This window comes from Oreochromis niloticus, linkage group LG13 (assembly GCF_001858045.2).
Source record: "Oreochromis niloticus isolate F11D_XX linkage group LG13, O_niloticus_UMD_NMBU, whole genome shotgun sequence".
In the NCBI taxonomy this organism is placed as follows: domain Eukaryota; kingdom Metazoa; phylum Chordata; class Actinopteri; order Cichliformes; family Cichlidae; genus Oreochromis; species Oreochromis niloticus.
The window spans coordinates 8,022,229-8,029,949 of NC_031978.2; the positions used below are offsets into that span (position 1 = coordinate 8,022,229).

General features: G+C 41.2%; 1 long non-coding RNA gene across 1 annotated transcript; it reads left to right on the top strand.

The window, feature by feature from the left end:
* The first annotated feature begins 5,203 nt into the window (after window positions 1–5,203).
* Window positions 5,204–7,516, top strand: LOC109204783 (uncharacterized). Its single transcript, XR_002064277.1, has 3 exons — window positions 5,204–5,266; window positions 5,351–5,443; window positions 7,456–7,516. It is a non-coding gene; the product is annotated as an uncharacterized LOC109204783 (long non-coding RNA).
* Window positions 7,517–7,721: the final 205 nt, after the last annotated feature.

Consider the following 7,721-nt stretch of genomic DNA (forward strand, 5'->3'; position numbering starts at 1 on the left):
TCTGGTTCTCTGTGTCTGAGTTTCCTGTTTTATTCTGAAGGCCCCCGTCTCATGTGAGTGTGTTCAGTTTACGTGTCCCGTCAGCTCTGATTTCTCCCAGGTGTGTTGCCCTCCTGTCTCTCATCCCCTGATTACTGCTGTGTGTATTTAAGCCCTGTGTGTTCTCCTGCCTGTTGCCGGTTTGTCTGTGTTCCATGGTGTCCTGTTCCTTGTCTGTGGCTCTCTGCCTCTCACCCAGTTTGGTGTCATCTCAGGGTTTTTATTTAGTTTTCCCAGTTTAGGTTTCTTTAGTTATTTGTCATCCCTCATTGCCTGTTTTGCCACTACGCCACTTTGTAAATAAACCTTGTATATAAACATCACTAGCATTATCATCTACTGCATTTTGGGTCCTTTCTCCCTCCAAAACCACACGGCTCGCCTTGGCAGCCGTGACGTAAATACTGCTATCATTGCCAGACCTGGCCCACATCTGGTTGACATACACCCTGCCATGACACCGGTCAGTCAGAAATGCCAGTTTGGTACCAGGGATCGAACCAGATTTGGGCCAGACCTGTTTTCTATGGGCCTGGGCCACATAAACCAAACCACAATCGAGTCAGATATGACATGCCATCACATAGACAGTGCCATCTATGCCAGGTCTGGCCCATATCTGCATAACATACGTCTTATCATGCCAGAAGTCAGCCAGCAGTGCCAGCTTGATACCAGATCCGGGCCAGATCTGCTTGCTATGTGGGTAAGTAAGTAAAATTGTATTTGTATAGCACCTTTCAAGACAAAAATCACAAAGTGCTTCACAGAAAAACTAAAACATAAAAACAGTAATCAACCAAAAACAAGTTTAAAAAGATGGGTTTTTAGCTGTTTTTTAAATGAAACCACTGAGTCCACAGATCTCAGGCTTAAAGGAAGGGAGTTCCAGAGTCTGGGGGCCACAGTTACAAATGCTCTATCGCCTTTTGTTTTCAGTATTGTATGTTGGACGACCAGGAAGCCCTGATCACATGACCTCAGGGACCTGCTGGGGATGTACTAATGTAAAAGATCTCTGATATAGGTTGGTGCTTGTCCATGCAGAGCCCTGAATGTCAAAGTCAAAATCTTGAAGTGGATTCTGAATTTTATGGGGAGCCAGTGCAACTGGATCAGCAGGGGTGTACCGTGGGAGTATTTAGAAGATTTGGTCAGCAGCTTTGCGGCAGCATTCTGAACAAGTTGCAAATGATCCCCAGAAGCTTTACAATTTTTGGGGAGCACAAACAAGAACTTCAGTTTTCTCCTCATTTAGCTGAAGAAAGTTTTCAGCCATCCATCCCCTAATGGAATCTAAGCACCTATGCAAAATCAGTAGTTTGGAAACATCTTGGGGCTTAAAGGAGATGTACAACTGAATATCATCTGCATAGCAGTGATAAGAAATATCTTTAAAAGTGCTCAATAAATGCTGAAGAGGGAGTATATACAGCAAAAACAATAAAGGCCCCAAAACAGAGCCCTGTGGGACACCATATTTAAGAGAAGTAGAAGAGGACCTGTATTTAGAATTAGCAACGGAAAAAGATTGTTCACACAGATAAGATGCCAACCAGTCCAAAGCAGACCCTGATATAACCACCCAATATCTCTAGCAAAATTTGATGGTCAACAGTAGAGGTCAGGTCCAACATCAGCAAGACAGAGCATTCTCCTGCATCATAATTCATCAGGATGTCACTGGAGACTCTAATAAGTGCAGTTTCAGTAGAGTGTGCTCTACGAAAACAGAATGCTGTATTCATCTAGAACAGTTATAAGCTGCTTAGCAAACAACCTTTTCTAAAATCTTAGCAATGAACGGTAATTTTGAAATTGACCAGCTCAGGTAAGGACACAGGCAAAAATCTTTCTAAAATAACAGGCCTAGGTGGGGTTGGAGCAAACAAGAGAGGCAGATATTGTTCCTAACATTACTAACTTTTTCAACAAGGAAAGAAAGAAAATTTTCACAATCTTCATTCGAGGTAATTGAAACAGCAGGTGGAGCAGGAGCAACAATATCACTAATGGTGTCAAAAAGAACCTTGGGGTTACCTCTGCTCTTTGATACAAGGTCTGAGAAATAGGCAGCCCTCGCATCACGAACTGAAATGTTAAATGCAACTAAAAGGTCCTTTAAGTGAAGGAGATGAACATGTAAACGGGTTTTCTTCCATAGTCGCTCAATTTTGCGACAGGACCACTTTAAACAGTGAATACTGTCATTTATCCAGGGGGACAACTTAGAAACAGGAGCGAATCTGGTTTTTACAGGACAAATATTGTCTAAAATAGAAAGACAAGAGTTATTAAAAAGATTTGTTAGTAAATCAACATCATTATAAGGAGGTAAAACTAACTTAAAAGCATCCAAAAATTTAACAGCAGTAGAGGAATTTATGATGCGAGAGCTAACCACATGACGAACAGGAGAGATGGACAGATGGAAAGACAAGTTAAAAAGAATACAGTGTGGTCGGAAATAAAAATGTCCTCAGAACAAATAAAATCAATGTTTAAATCTAAACTAAAAACAAGGTCCAATGTGTGTCCTTTAGTGTGTGTGGGACCAGACACATGCTGTGTAAAATGGAAAGAGTCCATGAGGCTCAGAAAACCTCTAGCAAAGGGGTCAGAGTCATCATCAATGTGTGTATTAAAATCCATGACTATAGCCAGTCTGGACAGCTTCAAAGTGAGAAAAGTAAGAAGTCACTAAAATCCTTTAAAAACAGGCTATTGATGCCAGATGGACGATACGTTACAGCACAATAAAGCAGATCTTTATTTCCAACTCTAACCAGCTGTAGTTCAAACGATGAAAAGTGTCCGACCATTACTGAATGACAGTGAAACTGGTTTCCAAACACCGCAGCGACTGGACGTCCGAGGCTGGCTGATGAAGGAATACCCACTCGGGCAAAGTTCGATGACGGATGTATAGTCACCGTCACGCTGCCAGGTTTCAGATAGAAATGAAAAATCCAGTGTTTTGGAAAGAATAAAATCATTCAACAAGAGCGTTTTATTGGTCATTGATCAGGCATTAAGGAGCGCAACATTCAGCGACGTAGAAGTCGGATTATTACGAGAAGTGGCCCGATTTAGTGGATGTAGAAACTGAGGGTTCGATCCGCGATGCCTGTAAATTCCACTCAGCACAGGGATGAAGCGCTAAACACCAGAGAGTCTGGATGAACACTCCTTCGGTAGCACCGCCTTGTAGATCCAGGTACAGCTAATCCCCACTTCCAGAGCAGTCTGAGTCTCACCTGGACACCTGCTCTTTTTCCTCTCTTCCTACGTGATTTGCGTGGACTCAGAAGGGCACCACAGATGATGCCTGATGAAGATCCATGCACCAGTGTCGGCAGCAGAGGATGGAAAACACCGTCACAGGAGAATGAGGTATCTTGACCCAACATAGAAGATCGGATGGACAACAGCACCAGGCGATCATAGACTAAGGTAGCCAACACATCCGTGACAAGAAGCGATAACAAAAGGGCAGAGAAAAACAGCACAGAAAAATTACGACCAGCAGCGGCAATGCCAGACACAGGCGCCATCTCACTGGAAGTTCAACAGATCTGGGACATAAAATTTTGCTATCTGGGTACATACTTTAGGTTTCTGAATATTAAATTTGTTACTGCCTTTCATGTTGTTTAACTTGAAGGCCCTGAGTACTTTCTCCCACACTGAAAACACTGGGATGATAAAATTGTTTACAACATTACCTAATAAGACTGATTCAGGACAGACAATTAGTTATGTTAAACTTTCCTAGCAGTCCTTCACAAACAGGGAACAGTCTGTCTATTCTCTCCATCTGTCAGCTGCTGCTGGCTCTTCCTCGTCCTCTTCCTCACACACTGCTGAGTTTGTCCTGGTGGATCATCAGGGGTGCAAAGCCTCACAGATGATGTGCAGCAGTGGGTCCCTCAGTCTGTCCTCACTCTGGACACTTGCAGTTGTCACACATGGAAATCAAATGTGTGATAAGCTGCAGGATTCAAACACAAGTGTAACTTAAAAATACATGTTCATACTTTTATTACACAATCAGAGGGAAAGAAAAAGAGAGAGAGTTTTAATGTTCTTCATTATTAAACATTCGCACATAAATATTCAGTGCTTACTTTTGAAAGTTTACTCTTCGGCCACCCCGCTTCAGACATCTGCCATTAAGAAAAAAAAAGAAAATCCTCCACACCCGACTCTAGGAATCCTAGGATATATGTGGCCACAAAGTCTACACCCTTCAAATTTGGGGAAATGAACTGCGCATTTGTCAGCCTCATTTGGAGTACACTTCGAATTGGGACACCCTTCGTCATGCCGCTCTGACTTGTTCGGTCTACAAATGCGCACTACGAAGCGTGCGGTTACTGAATTGGGACACAGCTTGGGCTCGGCCGCCGCTGTTCCGGGGTTACTGCTGTCAGAGTAACTGGAAGTGACGCCGGTGAATATTTGGTGTTTAAATAAGGTTTCTGTCTTTGAGTCTGCTGTCACTTTGTTTTAGAGAGAAAAGGAGATTTCAGATTAACTGGTGTTCCTGCTACTGCAGCACTAAAGGACAGTATAGGTGGTGCCTGTTCATAATTTACAAAAGTTAATAAACTGTTGGCTAAATGTTCTTTTTGTCAGAGGTAAACAGAGGTGACAGGAGAATATATTTAGGATTAAACATAATCAGCTCAATAGCTAAATGCTCCTTTAGCTCCCAGCAGCATCACATAATTTGATTGATTGATTGATTGATCATACTTTATTCATCCCGAGGGAAATTGGGTTAAGGCTGCCAGCCGTGCCAGCGCCATAATTTATTTTCTCTGCTAGCAGAGCAGCTAGCAGTTAGATTATTAACTCAGCTTGGTCCTGGACTTTGTTGCTGACATAAAGCTGCTCGCTGCAGCCATGTTTGACCTGCTGCTTTGTAGGACTACAGTAATGAAGGATTTGGAGGCTGAACCTGGCACTGTGACACATGTTGTAGTGAACTGATGAAAGCTGTGTCTCAGATGGAGGGGATATTAGTCCATCAGACATGACCTCTGCAGCTCTCAGTTGATGTGCACATGAATGATTTGTGTTTCCTCTGCAGGTGAAGGTAGAAAGTGTGTGTGAGCTGATGTGAATTGAGCAGCATGGATCAGTGTGAGGACAGAGAGGAGGGAGTCCCTCCCTCTAAAAGCACTCTGTGTGGGGAACATGAGAGCCAGACCAAAGCTCAGAGGTGAGATGACCATCTCTAACTGTCCATGACTCTTCTCCATGTCACAGCTCAGCACTCACATCACTGCTCCATCATTATTCACAGGAACCAACCTGGACCTCCACCCAGCTCTGTGTCCTTAAGGAGTGATGAGTCTAAAGATTGGCCCATTAAATTTAAATCCCAGCCTGCAGTAAGGTGAGCTGTTAGTAACATGAACTCTTTTAATTAACTGCTTGATGTACTTCTGCAGTGCAAACACGTCATTCCCTCAACCCCATTTAAACTGTCTTTTAAAACAAGTCTTTGGTTCTTAAACAACTGAAAACACACTTCAGCAAACAGGAAGTGGTGAGGGCGTTCACCTCCTGTCAGTCCCTGAAAACATTTCATATTGAAGAAAAGTAGTTGATATCTCAAATTTTTACTCCACCACATTCAACCATTTTGACATTTTAGGTCACAGCATGAAACTCTTGTCAAATGACTCCTGTTATGTTATAGAGTCATGTGACCACCAGGGAGTGATTTGTATGGATGTGTGTGAAACACATTCAAATCAATCTGATTCATCAATAGAGACATTTTTGGTGTAAAATGCACCAACACTGAAAACGCTGAAGACAAAAACACAACAAATAAAATACGAACACATCGAGGCTTTGAATACACATGTGTGTTTGAGACAAAGAGATAAATGGATTGTGTGTCTGTCCTACTGCTGCATGAAGGATTTTATTGTAGATTTTGTGTGTGTACATTTTTGACCAAGTAGGTGTTGAAAGGGCGTAAAACAGTTGGAGGCACAAGAGTAAACACTAGTGCTGTCAGTAGATTAAAAAAATGACTAATTAATCATAGGGCTGTTCGATATAACGATATATGTCGGATGACGATATAAAAACGTCTATCGTTTCATTTCACGCTATCGTTTGTTTTGTGGTGTCGCAAAATAAACTGTTTACAGCAATATTTTTTCACCGTTTTGATGGTCACTGTAGTGGCTATATTAATTTAAGTTCTCTCTTTCTCTTATATTTAATATAACTACACTACAGACAGACAAGCACTTGTTTTTATGCGTTGTCGTTAGCAACAGCGACGGTAAAACCACGGCGTGTCCACTTGTTTATTTTTCCACATAAACCTTTCACAATAAAGTTCAAGATGCTGTTGAGACTTTTCAAAATAAACTGAATCACGTGAAAGATGCAGAGTATTTATGGATGAGAAGCAAAAAAGAGCCGTCAGGTGCTAAAAAAAATAATCCTTAGACTCAAACGTTAGAACAGACTTTTCCCTTTTTAGTATATAGGTTTGCTTTAATGCTTTGCATTATTGTGATATTTTAAGCTGAAAGTGCTTCGGTGAAAAGAAAATTCCTTCTCTCACAATATCAGAATACTTCATGTTGGTCCCGCTTGTTTTTTTTTTAATACTCAAACTTTCCATCAAGAGGCCAGTGTGCGTTTATCATCTTCCATATTGAGTTGATTGGTTCAGCTGCCCGTCAATAACAGATGTACTGCCCATCTGCACGTGTGCAAAGGTAACTCTACTTGGACAAACTGCCCGAAATGCGTTGATAGAAACATATCAGGGATTTTGAGTCATTCTGCACTCCAGATGTGTTGTGTTAAAGATTTAATTTTTTTTATCATGTTAATCATGATAACAGATTAATCCCTTAACCCCCTAACCCTTACCCTACATGTTAATTTTGACAGCACTGGTAAATCCTTTTTAATGTTCTTCTGTCAGATCATTGATTAGACTCGACTCCAAATACGAGACTCAGAAAACTCAAATGAAAACTAAAATCAAACCAATGAGAAAAGGACTTCTTGTGTGTAGACTAAAAACATATGGAAGTCGTCAGGTTTCAAACACTTGATGAATCTACTGCACAGTTACATTCAGGGACCTTTGTCCTCCTGAGGGCATTAGTTGATGGTTCATCACAGTTTTACCTTCAGTGAGGGAATTTATCAGTTTGATGAAGCCTCAAAGTTTCCTCTGAGCTTCTGCAACATCATCACTTACATCCCTGATAAAAAGTTCATAGAAAAAAGAAAATATTTTCATAATAATCTTCAGAATCTGAGATAAAATTTAAAACTTGACAAACTTGATTCAGATGAAGTTATTTGAGCAGAAACTTCTGGATCTTTATCCTGTGTTTGAACTAATTCTTCATGTTTCCTCCACAGAGTGGACCAGCAGAGCTCAGAGGTTCCCAGTGGTCAGTCTGCCCAGCAGCATCAAACACAGCTGGACTCCATATTTATGGTCTGTACATGTACAACAACTACTTTTACATCTATTCTGTTCACAGTCATCTCCATGCTGCTCTTTGTAGACCAGTGGATTGTCTGTGGGGCTGAGAACAAAGTACAAATACTTCATTACATAACCTAATTACTATTTTCAGGTATCTGTAGTTTACTTGAGTAGTTTTTTTCTAGCTATTTTTTAC